The sequence below is a fragment of the Octopus sinensis genome, linkage group LG5 (assembly GCF_006345805.1).
Source record: "Octopus sinensis linkage group LG5, ASM634580v1, whole genome shotgun sequence".
Classification (NCBI taxonomy): domain Eukaryota; kingdom Metazoa; phylum Mollusca; class Cephalopoda; order Octopoda; family Octopodidae; genus Octopus; species Octopus sinensis.
In genome coordinates, this window is record NC_043001.1 from 24179758 (window position 1) to 24199229 (window position 19472).

Consider the following 19472-nt stretch of genomic DNA (forward strand, 5'->3'; position numbering starts at 1 on the left):
AGACTACAGCAGGGTTCACCACCACCCACTGCTGGAGCCTTGTGGAGCTTTAGGTGTTTTTGCTCAATAAACACTCACAATGCCTGCTCTGGGAATCAAAATTGCGATCCTACAACCGTGAGTCCGCTGCCCTAACCACTGGGCCATTGCACATCCACATGATGATGATTATATTTATACATATATATACACACACACACACACATATATATACATACATACATACATATTATATGTTATGTTTTTATGTATATATACATGAGCGTACGTGTGTGTGTGTGTGTGTGCATATATGTTATGTTTTGTTAGCTTTTTTTGCATTAATTTGTATATCGCTCAAAAGTATCCGGATTTCCTATCTTTTCCAGTTCTCTGCTAAAATCGATACACTAGGATTATATTTTCGTTGAATCACCAAAATATTTTATTCCTATCGCTAATACGTAATGCCTCCATTGTTATTGCTTATGAAAGTCATGTTTCTGTGAATAATTTTACACATAATGCGGCAAAACCTGAGAGATATGAAGTTTCTGTTAGTCTCAATTAATATTGGAGAGAATATTCAAGTTTCTCACCAGCACCAGTGTCTATAATAACCAGTCAATACTAAAATATTAGCTGATGAAGAATGATAGTGTATGGTCTTTTTGCCGGAAACAAAAATTATTTTGTCAAAAATAACATAGCAGGAGTGGCTGTGTGGTAAGTAGCTTGCTTACCAACCACAGGGCTCCGGGTTCAGTCCCACTGCGTGGCACTTTGGGCAAGTGTCTTCTACTATAGCCTTGGGCCGACCAAAGCCTTGTGAGTGGATTTGGTAGATGGAAACTGAAGGAAGCCTGTCGTGTATATGTATATATATATATGTGTGAGTGTGTGTTTGTGTGTCTGTGTTTGTCCCCCCAAAATCGCTTGACAAACGATGCTGGTGTGTTCATGTCCCCGTAACTTAGTGATCGGCAAAAGAGACCGATAGAATAAGTACTAGGCTTACAAAGAATATGTCCTGGGGGCGATTTGCTCAAATAAAGGCGGTGCTCCAGCATGGCCACAGTCAAATGACTGAAACAAGTAAAAGAGTAAAGAGTATAAATACAGTAAACTCCCTCTTAACTAGTAACCAAATAATTGGAACTCTTAAGCAATCAGCACCTAGAAAAAAATAAAAAATGTTTTGCTAATTAGAGTATAGAGAATTTGTGCTAATTTGTGGTAATTAATTAACTGTCATTAAAGAAAGAGATTCTACTGTATCTAAAATGGTTTGTTGCTTCTCAAAGTATAGTATTGAATTTTATTTTACTGCACTTAATAAAACTTGTTATCTATTTGAATTATATATTCATTTCTTTCTATTTCATTTCTACTATATTCAGACTATTAATGATAATCCTGATGGATATATAAAGTTTCAATGAATTTTGTAAGGTGTTAGGTAATTTAAAAAGTGATGATTAGATATGGGGGAAAATTCAGATATCTGGCAACTCTTCTGTTCTAATGGTGCCAGATAGAAGGGAGTTTGCTGTATTACATGCATTTATTTTCATATACAATATAACCTGCGCTAGAAGCTGGGATTACCAAGCGTAGATTGGCATATTTCGGTCATATTATGCGGAGAAAATCCCTGGAGAAGGACATCATGCTCGGAATGGTCAGTGGCAAGAGAGGAAGAGGCCGACCAAGAACCCGCTGGCTTGACACAAGCAGGAGTGATACTGGAATGGACATGGCCAATCTGAAGGAAGCGGCCCAGGATAGAACTGACTGGAGGATACTGATCCATCGAGTAACCGAGAGTCGACTTCGACTGAGCGGATAGAGAAAGAGAGAGTTGTTTTCATTGAGTCAGATAACTGTCTTTACATTACTAAATATATTCAAAAAAGGATCAAAGGTTCTTTCCAAGCCATAGGCTCACAAGGCTGGTTTACTGGATTCTGTGATGTAGACTCCCCTGGTGGATTGGATGTCAGAGCATCATGAGGTCACTAATTTTTGCCAGCTGAGTGGACTGAAGCAACATGAAATGAAGTGTGTTACTCTTTTACTCTTTTACTTGTTTCAGTCATTTGACTGCGACCATGCTGGAGCACCACCTTTAGTCAAGCAAATCAACCCCAGGACTTATTCTTTGTAAGCCTAGTACTTATTCTATCGGTCTCTTTTGCCATACTGCTAAGTTATGGGGATGTAAACACACCATCATCGGTTATCAAGCAATATTGAGGGACACACACACACACACATATATATATACAACGGGCTTCTTTCAGTTTCCGTCTACCAAATTCACTCACAAGGCTTTGGTCGGCCCAAGGACATAGTAGAAAACATTTGCCCAAGGTGCCACACAGTGGGACTGAGCCCAGAACCATGTGGTTGGTAAGCAAGCTACTTACCACACAGGCACTGCCAGTGCTGTTGACCCTGCCAGAGCTCTTGCTACTTAAAAAAGCATCCACTCCACACTGTAAAGTGGTTGGCATTTGGAAGAGTATCCAGCTGTAAAAACCATGCCAAAGTGACCTCACCTGTGCTTGTACCACATAAAACACAGTCAGAACTCTGGAGTGGTTCGTGTTAGGAAGGACATCCAACCATAAAAAACCCTGCTAAAACAGACACAGAAGTCTGGTGCAGGTCCCTGCCTTGCCAGGTCTTGTCAAACCATAAAGACCTTGCTAAAACAGACACAGAAGTCTGGTGCAGGCCCCTGCCCGGCCAGCCCCTGTCAAACCATCCAACCCATGCTAGCATGGAAGGAGGAAGCCAAACAATGATGATAATGATGATACACACACACACACACATACACAAACACATATTTCTATGTGTGTATTTCTGCGTGTGTGTGTGTGCTTGTATTTGCCTACAGTGCCAACTAATATTGTCACCAAAGCAGGTTGAATGTTCAGCCAGCCATGCCAAATTGTCAACAAACAAATAGCTATGCTGAATCATCTCATTCTGTCTCAGAAAATGGTTAGAGAAATTCTATATTTAGCACACCGCCCACAATATTCTGTTGTCACTCTTCGAACTTGTTTAAGGACATAACAACAGCTACAACTACAACACATGAATGAAAGCATGTCAGTATATTCTTTTCATTGCTGCATATTCTTCAATATGAATGGTGATGCATCTGCAATATTATTTTTCGGTGTAAGTAGGTAATCACCTTAAATATGTGCTGACAGTAAATGTAGCTTGAATTGCAATACAAGAACAAACAAAATGTTTAAAATGTATTAAGAAATAAAAAAGAAAAACTCAGCAGTTTGTAAACATGAAACTGATAGCTCAATCAATATCTTTTAAAACATCTTGCCTGTATAAATATAAAAATCACACCTACATAGCAAATATAATATATTGCATCACATAATGTAATTATATAGTGTAAAATGATATGGCATGACATGGTATATGATATAATACATGCATTATATATATGACATGACATTATGTATATATATATATATATATATATATATACACACACACAGTGCTTGGTTTATAGCTTCCTTTATAGATTTAGTTTAGGACTTTAGGGTCTTTTCTATTTTCTTTTTTTTTTCTCTTTTTAGATTCAGTCAACCGGAGTATAAACTTCCAAGTGTCACTAACAATATTTGTAATTTCATATAAATTTATTGTTGATATATATTCTTTTCTACACTAGGCACAAGGCCTGAAATTTTAGGGGCGAGGTGGTGGGGGCAGTCGATTAGATCGACCCCAGTGTGCAACTGGTACTTGATTTATCGACCCCAAGAGAATGAAAGGCAAAGTCGACTTCGGCAGAATTTGAACTCAGAACGTAAAGACAGACAAAATACCACTAAGCATTTCTGCCAGCTCACTGCCTTATGATTAATATATATTGAAAGTAATTTACAAACCTCTATGTCAAATGACTTTAAGCAATGATTTACAGTGTCATTATAATCAGTTTTGGCACACAGGTAAATCATTAGTATACTAGATAAAATGATTAGTGGCCTTCCATCTGTTTTTACATTCTGAGTTTAAATTCTGGCAAGGTTGACTTTGCCATTCATACTTTTGGAGTCAATAAATTAAGTACCAGTCACGTACTGGGGTCAATGTAATTGACTTATCCACTCCCCTGATGTTGTTGACCTTGTGCCAAAATTTGAAACCCTATTATCAGTTTCATTTTTCTAGTCAATTGCTTTCATTAACTCATATTGCCCCAACTTATATTGTGGAACCCTCTAATTATGACCTCCATATATATATATATATATATATATATATATATATATATATATATAATATAATATGACAAACATACATAATTATCGTATTTATTACCTTTTAAAACAATAAATAATTGTTTAAATCTTGTGTTGTTTGAAGATTAATAATATCAATAAGAATATATTTTCTTTGATGATTTACATAATTTCAACTTACACAGTAACTTGTGTACATATGTGCTATGTAATCATTTATGTATATATATATATATATAAATTAAATTAGATATATATATAAAAGAGGTGAGGTGTGTGTGTGTGTATTCGATCTTGTATAGGTATGTGTGTGCATATATATATATGTATGCATGTATGTATATATATGTCATCATTATCGTCATCATTTAACACCCAGTATATATAGTAATAATTAAGACAAACCAAATGACAATATTTTGAAAGCATTTAATATGTATGTTTCAGATCTGTATATAATAAAAAATACACTCCATTACACAAGAAGTTCCTCAGTTAATACATTTCAAAATATTTTGAAATGTTTTAACTGAGGAAGATCTTGCATAATGGGATATATATATATATGATATAGATCAGAAACACACAAATTAAATGCTTTCAAAATATCATTATTTGGTTTGACTTCAGTATTACAATTTATATGATTTGATGCCAGCACAAACTAGCCTGTCCCTGACTCCACTTACATGGATACTCTAACAAGGATTTAGAGTTCATCATCATCATTGTGTTGTATTTGATTTGAGTTGAAAAAATCTGGTACCATGCATTGCTTCTTAGCAAAACATGAAATACACACACACACACATAAACAATACATACATACATACATACATACATAAATACATATATTTGTATATATATATGTATTGGAAGACACTTTACCAAAGTGCTTCTTAGTGGGATCAAGCCTGGAACCACTTGACTAAATATTTTTAAGACGCATATACATTCCCACAGACTGATTATGCATTTGTATGTGAGTACACATGTGTACTGATGTAATTATGGATTAGAAACTGTGTTCAGAGAAAGCTTTAATTCGTCCAGCATGCACTAAATATCTGCCTACATGGTTGAAGCTGTTAGAAATACGTAGAAGGCATTTATTTCCTTAGACTCTGAACTATTTTCTTTTTATCTTCATGTACGGACAACTCAAGGGAAGAAAAACTTGCCATAAATATTCTTCACTTTGTTGCACGCCAACGATCTCTTTTTATCTTGAGCAATCAATGTTATATCAGTTTTTCCTGTTAGAAGAGGGTTGGTTAGCTAATTCACAAGTGTGGTCTTATGAAATAGCTTCATTTGAGTTAATGACAGAGAAGTAAGAATGAAAGAATCCTGGAATGATCAAGGGAATACAGTTACTAAAGAATTGTGAAAGGAATGAAAGTTCCAAGAAATAATGAAAGAATAAAGACATCTTCAAGGGAATAAAGAATAGAAAAACTAAGAAATATAAATGAGATTATTTTGTTTTGGGGGAATTTGCAAAGAAGGGAGAAAATGTATACTTTTTTTTATACTTGTTGATTATAGTTTTATTGTTAGTGTATTTATATTCTTCAGCCACAAAATATTGCTTATATTAAACTTAATCTCTTGCTAAATTTCCATTTTATATAATCTTCTTCTTTTTCTAAAAGAGTATTGAAATTTGCTTCAAGCATTGCAAGATGTAGATGATATAAATGTTTGAGAAGTTAGGGAAAATATATATATGGTGGTATCAATAAATGAGAAAAGAAGGATGATATTGTATTACCTAATATAGGTTGTTTAATGCACTTATAATATTTTGAGAAAGATTAGCCTTTTCAAATAAAGAAAAACAATAATCAAAGAGTTTGAAGAAAGGAGTTGTCACCAGCAGACCATTCCGGTATGTAGTAATGAAAAGCAATGATAGTTTACAGCATTTATAGTTGTGGTTGGTTAAGACACACAGTACCAGTAGAAAGAGTTAGTGTGATGTGGCATAAACAACAGCAGTTAGTATCTTGGCAAAAAGGTTTGTTTGAAAGAGTAGTGGCAAAGGCTACTTGACAATAGCTGAACTTCAAGGTTAGCCAGTAAGGTATTTTGTGATTTTCCTTGTGTTAAAAAGGGTAGGATGTACTAAGCAGTTAGATGTGGTAAAATATATTGTAGTGATGTGGTAAATGTATGTGAAGTAGTAAAAGAAAGAGATGAGAGCTACATAATGACAGAGATTTATGTTCAAGGTGCTTATCATGCCTGAGGAATGCTCAGCTACTTACACATTAATTCAGAAGCAGGTTTTAATTGATCAAACAAGTCAGTTCTTATTGTCAGAAGGTGGAAATCCACCCTATATAATTAGAGGAATTGCAGTAATACTGACACTGAATGTCAACTATGTATTAGAGGGGAATGTTCTGCACACCAAATTCAAATACAGTAGGGCTTCACATATCAAATATAGTAAGCTAAAAACTGATAAACTGAGATTAACTACGCAATTACTATGTAAACATTTCCTTTAGATATGTGTTTAAAATCTAAAGACAACAGGCAAAGGAGGCAACTCTAATAAAAATGAATTGGAATTTTATAGGAACTGCAGTATGAGATAAATTGAACCAGTTGGGGAAAGTACTGAACATGTTTCAGTCTTATTAAACTTCCTCAGTGATGTATATTCTACTCAGTTGGCAATAATAGGAGTGATCAACACACACACACACACATTTAGGGTTGACTGTTGGAAGTAGAAATCTAAGTAGATATTTCAAACTTAAAATCTTCAAAGCCACAGTTGAACCAATTCTACTATATGGCTCAGAAACCTGGACGTTATCAAAGAAGCTTGAGAGGTGGTTGGATGGAACTTACACTCGCCTCCTTATGAGAGCTCAAAATCTCTCATGGAAGTGTCATCCAACCAAAGTACAAATATATGGGAAACTACCACCTGTATTATCTCTTGTGAAAGGTAGAAGAGTCCAGTTTGCTGGACATTGTTGTAGAGCTGAAAAAGAGGTAATTTCTACTCTTCTCCTTTGGAAGCCATCTGCTCATGATACCAGCGAGCACACACTCTCCTATCCTGATGTAATCTCCAGAGATACAGGCATCCAGCAACAGGACCTCCATAATGCTATGATGGACCGTGAAGTCTGGCGTAACATAGTAAATTCCATTGTCTCGACCACGGTCAAACAATGATGAATGATGTTGGAAGAAAGAGTATTCACTACTATAGGAGTATATTCATTTTGTTTGAGTCAGTCTCTTATTAATCTGAGTTTTGCCTGTAGGTGAATGGGATCTTTGGGAAAGTTGCAAATTACAAATATTATTTACAAAATAAATCTTAAATATTGTTATATTTCAGGATGATTGATTTTTTTTTCCTTGCCAAATGAACACATGCCCTTTATATTTGTTCTTCACTCATTTATTATTGTTCTTATTTTATCTTATGTCCATTGTCTGGAAATATTTCATCATACACCTGTGACCTCTTCAGTGACTCTTCTATCCCATGTGTGTCCTCCTGCTCTTTTTATTCCATTCTTTCTATGATGTGTATCCTAATATTGCAAAACAAATTCATGAATATCATACATTCATATATTCTGCTTAGCCAAAGCAATACTTACAACCAGTTTCTAGAAGTCAATATATTAAAATTTCCCAGTGTTATATCAATTACTGTGAAGGCGCATGGCACAGTGGTTAGAGTGTCGAGCTTAGGATTGTGAGGTTGTGAGCTCAAATCCTGGACCGGGCTGCATGATGTGTTCTTGAGCAAGACACTTTATTTCACGTTGCTCCAGTTCACTCAGCTGTAGAAATGAGTTGCCACATCACAGGTGCCAAGCTATATCGCCCGTTGCCTTTCCCTTGGATAACATCAGTGGTGTGGAGAGGGGAAGTTGGTATACATGGGTGACTGCGGGTCTACCATAAACAACCTTTCCCGGACTTGTGCCTGGGAGGGTAACTTTCTATGTGCAATCCCATGGTCAGTCATGACTGAAGGGGGTCTCAGGAGACTCAGGATATCAATTACGAAATACATTACAAAAGAACTGGAGAAATGCATGAACTACTTAAGCAAACACTTTTGCATCTCTGTAAATCCCTAAAAATATGAAACCATGTTTATATATCAGAGAGTTGCTTTCCGGGGCAATATTGATGACATGTGTGAAGGCTGCATTGCAAATTCTGGTTCCTACAAATTAACCATATTTTCTCAGTATTTGAAGTTGCTAAATTTTCTTACAGGTTTATTTGAATAACCACTCAAACAGCAGTCGTATATTTGAAACACTGTATATTTCTTCCCAAATCTGTCTCTGTCAAACTCTCAACTTTGAATAGTTTGAAATATTTTCAAGAGAAAGTTTACGATTCTGGTTGTGGATAAAGAAGACTGTGGGAACAAATTTGGCAATTTTTGGCAAAATATGTACCCTTTTACCAAAAGTTAGTGAAATATTTAAAATGTTTACAGTTGGATAGATAGACAAATATAACAAAATAATTTGATAAAAAATGTGATTTTTTAATTATTTTCTGAGATTTTACAAAAACAACAAAATTTTCTTAAAGGTTTATTTGAATAACCACTCAAACAGCAGTCGTTGTCTTTAATGTGGAACTGGGGTATTTGGAAAAGTATTGCTTTGAAGACACCATGTATTTCCTCCCTTGCTTATCTTTTACTGTTGAATCTATCATTAAATTGGTAAATAGCTTAAAATGTCATTTTCTATTATTCTTGGAGACAGTACTTAGAAAATAAGAATATGTTGAATATTTCCTTTGAATATGAACAAATTAAAATCATTGAAACAAAGAATAAAGAAAGAAAGTATATTTTGTTTTTAATATCTTAATCAAATGCTATCGTGGATATGAGCCTTGTTTCTTTTCTCTTTTCTCTTTCAATTACATCGCTTTCTCTTTCTCTCTCTGTCTATCTATTCTCTCTCTCTCTCTTTCTGTCTATCTCTTCTCTGATTCTCTCTCTCTCTCACACACACACACCATGTAAACACGTATACCACCTCACATACTGAATATGACATGGACATGTCTAAATATTAACAGAAGGAAATAAACTAATATTTTGCTGGGAAAACATTGACAGCTTTATTTCTCCCTGTCACTTGTCACTGAGATATTTTTGAAAGTTAAAAAAAATATATACATATAACTATTTTAAAAAGGTTGAAAGGATTTAAGGAAAAAAGAAACAAGAAACAAGAAAATATCAAGAAGATAACAAATTGAAATTACAGAATTTCAAACGCATTGATTATGCAGTTTATAGTTTTCAGTCTTCTGAATTTGTACATAAAAATTCAAAAAAATATAAGAATATGCAACAATGAGAGAGCTAAACAAGTTTTTAGTGGTAGTTAGTATGGCACTTCATGCTTGTGAATTGAAATATTTCTATCATTGATCCTCCAACCACTATAAAATAGATATTGGTAAGATATTCAAATCAATTCAATTATATACCCAATATACTTATAAAATGACTATTGGACCTAATCTCTATGAATTCAATGAAAATTATTCTAAGAGATTATTCTAGAATATTTAGGGTGTGCAATCCAAATATCTTTATTGAAAGAGAGTGATGAGTGTACCTCCAGAGGAAGTGTTATCCTCAGGGTAAGTAGTATTCAAGTGTAGGCGGATACTGTGAGCCATATTTGTCAGTATGTGAGCACTAAATAAAGAAATCTCCTATACTGTTCAAGCAGTTGGCATATCTTTCAGTCTTTCTAATATAAATGTCTTCCTCCTTGGTATGCAGTTGGATTAGTAGAGAATTCTCCATCTAAACCCACTTTGAACATTCCAGTTATGACTGGTTGAACCTGTGGAAATCTGTCCCTCAATGTAACTGGTGATCATACTTAAATTTACCTTCAGCCATACCTATATAATGCTTCTTTTCAACTGGTTGATGTGAACTTCAGCTTCTTAGACAACCATGTTGTATATCTGGTGTAAAAGACAAGTTTAGTCTTCCTTTTTGAACAACAAAAGTACCACATTTCGATGGTTTGTTGATGGTGTGTGTTTTCATATATTGGAAGAATAGATGTTGATGATTTTAGTACAACCTCTGTAGGAAATCTTCATTTAATTATCATTCACTGGGAATGTATATCTAAAAGAGTCAGTAGTGTGTGTGTATGTGACTATATATATATATATATATATATAATATATATATATATATATATATGTGTATATATATATATATATATATATGTGTATATATATATATATATATGTATATATATATATATATGTATATATATATATATATATATATATAGGTATATAATATATATATGTATATATATATATGTATATATATATATATATATATATATATGATTCTGCTTAGGCATAGTGATACTTATAAACAATTGTTAGAACTCAATATACATATACTTTACAGTAAGCCACCAGCTCAGTACAGGACGTAATATCAATTAAAGAATGGGGGGGGGGGAATGGAAGTTATGTGATCCCCTTTATTTGTTTGCAACTGTTTTTATTATAAGAATGCACCCGGAGATGAATACTCATGCAACGTCTTATAGCAGAAACAACTGTATGGTAAATAGAATAATAATGCACTTTCTGTTCTTTTTCATTCATTCACCCATTCATTATACATATACACATACATACTTATACACACACACGGACACACTCACACATAATGTAAGGGTTGTAAAATATATAGAAGTATACATTATATATGGTGCAAATACTGGATATAGAGCATGCCTCTTGAGGTTGGGTGGACAGATATTCGTTTTGTTTTTTGATATACAAAACACATACATATACTGTAATATAAACTTCATGAGATAGGGAATGAAAACTCAATACAAACTAGAATAAAGCATGTCATTTGGAAAGTCACCAATCAAGAGTTTTATCAACTGGAAAATTTTGAAGGATGGTACTTCATGAATGTGTGAATTTCATTGCCTGATGTATCATCATCATCATCATCATCATCATCATCATCATCATGTTCTGATTTCAAATTCCACCGTGGTCAACTTTACCTTTCTCCCTTTCAGTTTTGATAAAGTAATGATCAACCAAGGCCTGGGGCCAATGTAATCGGCTGGCCTTATCCTCTTAAAATTGCTGGCTTTGAGCCAAAGTTAGATAATTTAACCATAAACTTAAATATGCCTGTCAGGGGCACAGTTAGAAGCTTACATTACTTCAGTTGTATTTATTAACATTTGTATCAATTAGCTTAATCGACAGTGGTTAATTCCAACCAGTGGCAGACTGGGTCTAAAAATATTGGCTGCTGGGAGGCTAAGGGAGCCCAACTGCAACTACAAGGGGCCCCCCACACACAACTACAATGTTATCATTTAATTTTTCTTTTTGTTAAAAGTATTCTTTTCAACTGTCTACAAACACAACCAGGCTGAAATAATTAATGCATTCTTCCAGGAGTGAATAAAAAATTCTCACACTTGAGGGGTGGGCCCCTTAGATACTAACATGAGCCTCCATATATGGATTCTAATGGTGCAGGGACCCACTTTCCATCGGGCAAGCTGACAACCTGGCCAGTCCACCACTGACTCTAAGTAGCTAACATAAAACATTTACTTAAAAAATATAAAAAAGAATCTATGCTAGATATGTGTGGCAATCTTTCTAACTTTAATACACATAAGATGGTGAATAGAGTAAAATGGACTGCCCCAATTTAAAATGAAAGTTAAACAAGCAATTGGTAACATGTGGCGTGATTTGGTAGTAACCGGCACTAAGTTCTGGGGTCGATTTGTTCGACTAAATGCAGTGCTCCAGCATGTCTGCAGTCAAATGGCTAAAAGGAATAAAAGAATATAAAAGAATGGTAATGATGTAAATTTAAAAGTTTATATTTCGTTTTTGGATTTGGTTTGCAAGATTCTTTATATGAGTTCGTGTGTTGAAGCATATTTTGTTGTGTCTGTGGAAATTTTACCGGTGAGTGTGTTAAATAATAAGGCACAAAAAGAAAATGACTCTTCCCAGACACAACAGAATTTACTTCTGTGAGAAAGGAGTCTTCAGAAGGTCAATTTGATCCAGTTTCTTATCTGATAGCATTTCGCAATGCCATCTGCTTACCCTGTCTTTGTCTTTTCATGAAACATAAATAGAAATATAGCTAAAAGGTTCTTAACATTAAAAAACAACGCCGCTTCCCATTAGTCAGCACTGCCATAGGATCAATTTGTTAAATTAAAAACTACTTAAAAGCAACCTGCCGGTGTAGTCCTGACATGCAAAACATACTAGTACTGAAGTAAGTAACACCTAAGGTGATGCGTGCACGCATAAAAACAAGGAAACATGCCTACTTAACCAATCTCGCAACAGCAAATCATTAATATGTGGGGTGGATGTTATCTCCGTTTACAAGAATGAAAAAACTGAAGCGAAAAACAACATTGGGATGGTTGAGGGCAGCTTCAAAGATTCAAGGATGTGTGCGTGTGTGTGTGTGTGTGTAGGTATTATTTATGAGAGTATACATACACACACACACACACACATATATATATATACACACATACATACATACATATATATATATATATATACATATATATATATATATACACATATACATACATACATATATATATATATATATATATACACATACATATATACATACATACATATACATATATATACATATATATACATATACATACTTATATATATACATATATATATATATATATATATATATATATATATATGTATATATATGTATGTATATATATAGAGAGAGTGAAAGACACATGCATAAATGTATGCCGGTATAAATATTCACACATGCATATGTTCACACACACACACATATGAAGTAAGTAGTCTTGTGAAGATTTTTTTTTTAGGTGGCTGTTAGTTGAAAGCAATATACTGTTTGGCACACAACCATATTTTTTTAATATGTAAGTTACTCCCAGTGAAACATAATACAAATCCTTCACACAGTTAGCTATAGTAATTTCTCAAAGTAGAGGTTTTTCTACCATTTTTAGTTCCTTCTATATTGTTTGGTATATTAATTATACTAACCAATATACTAGATTTCAGCTAAATATACAAACCAATATACTAATTATACCCGTTCATATACCAACCAACTGCGTTTCACCTTTCTCTCTTATTAACATGTCTGGCTGAGTCATTTAAAGAGGACTTTCTGTGTTCCTTATCTGTTCTTCATTATAGCTGTATTTTTGTAACCACTTTGCCTTTCATCTTGGTTAGTCAGTTGGTTTAGTCTTTTGTTAGGTTACTTGGATGATTAGTGACACAGTAGTTGACAGATCGGCTACTTCGAGTTACTGTTAACATATTTAATGTAAGACACATCAAAAAGCAAACTAGAAATAATTATGTAGTAAGGAAAAAAGAAAATCAGTGTTGTTTTGGTTCTGTTGGTAAGAAATGAACACCGCTCTAGACTTGTTTTGGTATTATTATGACCTCATTAGCAAAGCATACTTCATTGTACTTGTTGATGTAATTGGTGAATCATTAGATGAACATGCCACGAATGTCATGGTGGTTGCTTGTTGGTGTATGTTGTATTGTTGAAGACGATCATCAAGCTGGCTACATCATCATCATTTAACATCCACTTTCCATACTAGCATGGGTTGGATGATTTGACTGAGGACTGGTGAACTAGATGGTTGCATCAGGCTCCAATCTTGATATGGCAAAGTTTCTACAGCTGGATGCCCTTCCCAACGCCTAATACTCCAAGAGTGTAGTGGGTGCTTTTACGTGCCACCGGCATGAGGGCCAGTTAGGTGGTACTGGCAATGGCCACAAAAAAATGGGTTGTTTTTTTTTATGAAACAACTCATGATCTTTTAATTGTTAACACATTTATTGCTGGACATGATTTACTGTGTTGGTTTGCTTACAAAAGAAAGATACTGATATTATAAGCACCAACTGGGAAGAGCGAACTACGTTGTGTCTTGTGGAAGGCTAGCTGTGGTACATCACGAGTGTCCGAAATAGTTTCATGCTCAAGGTGGTGTGTCCGAATGCCTGAGATGGTCTGGTTTTAGCAGTCTGCCTTCTGTAAGTGTCCATCGTGGACTACGCAAATGTCTGAGGCTGTCTGACTGAATTAGGTGCCAAACAGTTTTATAGGGTGAAAAAGGAACGAATTTTAGATTATCCGAGGAATCATATCATGCCACTACTTTGAGCTGATCAATCGATTTATAGATCAATTACATGAAACTGTGGTGGCTCATACATGATCTATAGCTGAATCTCTTTCAGTTGGGGTCCGAATCTCTACAAATGCACAATAATTCACAATCATTTGTGTAAAATATGTTATGCTTTTCAATGAATAGTGAAACTTGAATAGTATCGAAAGTCAACAATATTATGTGTTAAGTGGTTAAATGTTATTCAGCAATATCTGAACTATATAACTCCCTTCCGGCATGCAAGAATTTAAAAATACTAAGACTTTTTAGCTTAATTTCACAAGTGTAAATCTTGGAATTGTCTTTTTCATTAATCACTGGCTGTAATGCAAGCTTGAATGGAGTGACATAGTGTAGCATGCTCTACGATACACCAATGTATTTTGAATGCAGCCGGAGTGGATTCCTTCAAGAACCAAACAAACTTGGGCAAATTGCAGAGAACATTTTTCATTAAATGGATGTGTATACTAATGAAAATGCACCCTGAATTTATTTTCCATTGATTCAGAATTAGATTTAAGTACGTTGTTATTGTCCACCTGCACTTTTGGACAAGAAACCAAAATTTTCACCAGGCATTTGTCAATAAGAGGACATTTATAAAATCATGTAGGAAGCAGTGTCATAGCTGTAAAGAGAATGATCAATTTTCTCAGCATATTCGTTGATGGTAATGCTGTTTTAACAATTTTCAACTCTTTAGTTCTATTCAGCAATCTAATTCTATATCAGTATTTTCTACTTTATTACATGGCCTTAGAAGGATTTCCGAACTCATTACTTATTCAACAAACCTCTTAATGTTTTGACCTGTATATTCATTCTCCTGTGGCGCATTGGTGGCTGTTGATATCTGGAAAACTAGAACAGTGATATCATAACATTCTCTTTGATGCATGATCCCGTAACATTTCATTTAAACTTTTTCACATCTTAAGTTACAATTTCGGATATATATATAAGTTTATACATAGTGACGCTATTACTGATATTTGAAATTAATGGATGTAAAATGCACTTACACGCACTCGCATGCACACACACACATGTATGTATGTGTGCGTGTGTGTAAGTATGTGCGTAAGCTAATGAAATATTTTATGTAATATAGGGCAATGATTAATTACATAACTTGTTCGTTGATAAGCAAAGGCCAAGAATAAAAGATCATTGCTTCAAATAAATTTTTTTGTAAAATACTTTTGTCGTGTTCAAATGATGAAGGTATATTTGGTACCTGGCGGCGAGCTGGCAGAAACATTAGCACACCAGGTGAAATGCCTAGCGGTATTTCGTCTGCTGCTACGTTCTGAGTTCAAATTCCGCCGAGGTCGACTTTGCCTTTCATCCTTTCGGGGTTGATAAACTAAGTACCAGTTACGAACTGGGGTCGATATAATTGACTTAATCCATTTGTCTGTCTTTGTTTGTCCTCTCTGTGTTTAGCCCCTTGTGGGTAGTAAAGAAATAGGTATATTTGGTACCTGAAATGAATTCATAGTTGAATTCTATTTAGCACAAGTAAAAGTTTTGAAGATTTAAAAAAATGTATCTTCTAAATTTAGTGACTCAGATTCAAAACATTTTGGCAAGGAAGATAATGAGAACAAATTAAAAATTTTATCAGACATTATCCACAGTCAAATTGAAATCATATAAGAGTATTTTTTTCTTTCAAAGATACATACAATGAGATAAACACTGGCAGTTTGAAGAATTCACGTGTAGAACTTGATCATCAAGTGTGCACTTAAATTCACAACTGCTAATGATGCATTTCATTTATCTTAACCTGTCCACATTTTTCTAACTTTGCCAACAACAAACACGATTACAGAACGATCCTTTACCTAGTTTAAGCTCATAGATTCATACCTTTGTTATACAATGGCTGATGAGAGATTGTCTGAGACTTTAGTTTTGCTTTCCGACAGTTGGCAGCTGAGATGGATTATGATAAAGTAATAGATAATTACTTAACAAAAATGAAGCCTATAAGAAAGACGATGATGGAGTTATTGCATAGTTTCATTTTGTTTAGTTTTGTTCCATTTTATGCTTAAAATATACAATAATCAAATAACACTTTTTTTTGTTTTGTTTGTGCTAATTTTGATTTTAAATACAAATTTATGAGCTTACTGTAAAAACGTTCTTATTGATTTTTATTTTAAATACAAAATAACTGTTATATATTTCCTTTAAAACTGTATTTTCCTGGTGTTTTGTCTATGAATACAAGATTATAAGTATGTACTTCTTTTAGAATTGCATTTTTCTTGAGTTCTAAGTTTAGATACAAAATATCAATTATACACTTTCTTTAAAACTGTATATTCCAAGAGTTTTGATTTTAGATACAAAATAAAAATGTAGAATAAATCTAAATATATTCCATTTGTGTTCTGGCACTTTTTTCCTGGTAAGAAGCAGAGCAATATAATTGGCATTAGAGATATTTTTGAATTATATGGTTAAGAGAATGAGTGAAATTCTTGTCAAAAATAGTTAATTCATCTTCTTGAATAATATCAATGATACACTGGAAAGTGAAAGACGATTATGTTAAGATATTTTCGGTCTATGTCTGTTCTGACATTTAAACTGTATGTTGGATTGAACCACATGATATTTCTAGATCTATTCTTATTTATTATACTTTGAAATATTAAAAAAAAAAAAACGGTGTGCACACACACACACACACACAAATGTCAAATGTGTATTTTTCTTTTCTTGCATTATAGCCTATTTTACAGTATATGTAACATTGAATATGGATATTCTTTTTGCATCCTATTGTTGTATATGTGTGTATGTGTGTGTGTGAGAGAGAGAGAGAGTTTTAGCCTATTTTCCATGTGGTCCAAATGAGTTCTTATTCTGAGTTACTGTTCTAAGGTATGGTAATGGACCACATCTCGCTCATATGTTAAACTTCAGCATAGTTTCTACTGCTGGATGCCCTTACTAACACCAACACTTTGCTGAGTAGACTTGCTACAGTTTTTCATGGTGGTAGCTCTGTAGAGATTGTTATCCTCGACAAGACTAGACTAATGAGCACCTCCAGCTTTACATAGTCTCTGCATGTTTTCTAGCCTCTTTACAAAGTGTAATGGGTGCATTTTATTGTTACACCAGCACTAACAAGGTTGTTTTTTTTACTGCAAGGCAAATGGAGCTTTGCTGCTCGATGTTGTTTCTGTTCTTCCAGGGACAACCTGACTATTAACATGAGTGATGACAGACACTGAACTTGTGTGAAGGAGAGAATGAAGAGGAAATAAAGTGAGTTGGGTAACAGTATGGAGGAGGAGGATGAGGAAGAAATGTGAGACACGGTGCTATAGGAGTAATGAAGAAACAAGGTAATAATATGAGGTTATCTCTATGGATGTCTGAATAATTAGGCACGTGTTTATGTGGCGATGAAACTTCAGGTAATGGCCAGGGGAGTCATTAACAGCTAACCTATAAATATATACTGCATATGACAGTGAAATATTAGATTTTTTTTCTTCAAGGTATAAAGTTTATTTCATGGTTTGAATTATTTGTTTTATTTTTTGCTAATCTAGAACATAATTAGATTTCTCATATTCTACTGTTTTACTAAATATAATTTACTTTGTTTTTTTTTGTTTTTGTTTTTTTTTATTTTGGTATTATGATAGTGTTTTATATGTTTGTTGTACACAATCTTTAATGTATGAATTGTGTTGTTTTAATGGATGGCGATTAAGCTGTGTATGTGTTGTGTTTTTGCCATGTTATATTATCAGTTTCAAAGTTTGGCACAAGGCCAGCAATTTCGGGTAAGTGGGTAAGTTGTTTACATCGACTTCAGTACTCAACTGGTACTTATTTTATTGACCCTGAAACGATAAAAGGCAAAGTCGACCTTGGCAGCATTTGAACTCAGAATGTAAAGAGCGATGACATGCCACTAAGCATTTTGTTCAGCATGCTAGCGATTCTACCAGTGATGTTTGTGTAGGATACGTACAGCGTTATATTGTAGAGTATGGAATGAAGATTGTATAGGCTGTCTTGTCTGAGATATTGTTATTGTTGTTTAATCTCAAGTTGGCTTTAATGGAGGAAATCTAAGGTCAGAGAAATTCTAAGCAGAAACACACCCTCTTTTTCTTCAGATATAATGTGTCTACAATTGCATTATCCAGTACGTCCTTCCAAATAGAAAAGGTAAAAAGTAGATTGTTGATTCTGTCTAAACTCTCAGTTCACTTAACATTCAATTTATTATGTTGAAACAGTAAACTACGACTGGGATTGTAAGCATATTCATATCTATTATCTTATTTCTGGCTGTGAGTTCACATTTTGATATTAGTCTCACCCTCCTCAAATAGTCTTTTCCCATTTTCTCTTTCATATCTGTGTATTATATATTATCAATTTAATCTACTCTTAAGCACTTATACCAGTGATTCCATTCTAATTCTATGATTTTAGAGTATGGATCAAATTTAAGCTTCTCAGTTTTAAATAGTTTCTCTCTTCTCAAAATACCTTTGCAGCATTTGACATTTCACCAAAATTCATGCACAACTTTTGGAAGGTTCCTCAGCTGGGTATTTCTTCTAAATAGTTTCAAATCATCCATGCAGAAGAAATGGCTTATTTGTCCATGACATTTGTAACTATCTGTTTCATTCAACAAATATGTTGATGGTATCAAAGCTAGGGAAGGCGGCGAGCTGGCAGAAACGTTAGCATGCCGGGCGAAATGCTTAGCAGTATTTCGTCTGCCGCTACGTTCTGAGTTCAAATTCCGCCGAGGTCGACTTTGCCTTTCATCCTTTCGGGGTCGATTAAATAAGTACCAGTTACACACTGGGGTCGATATAATCGACTTAATCCATTTTCTGTCCTTGTT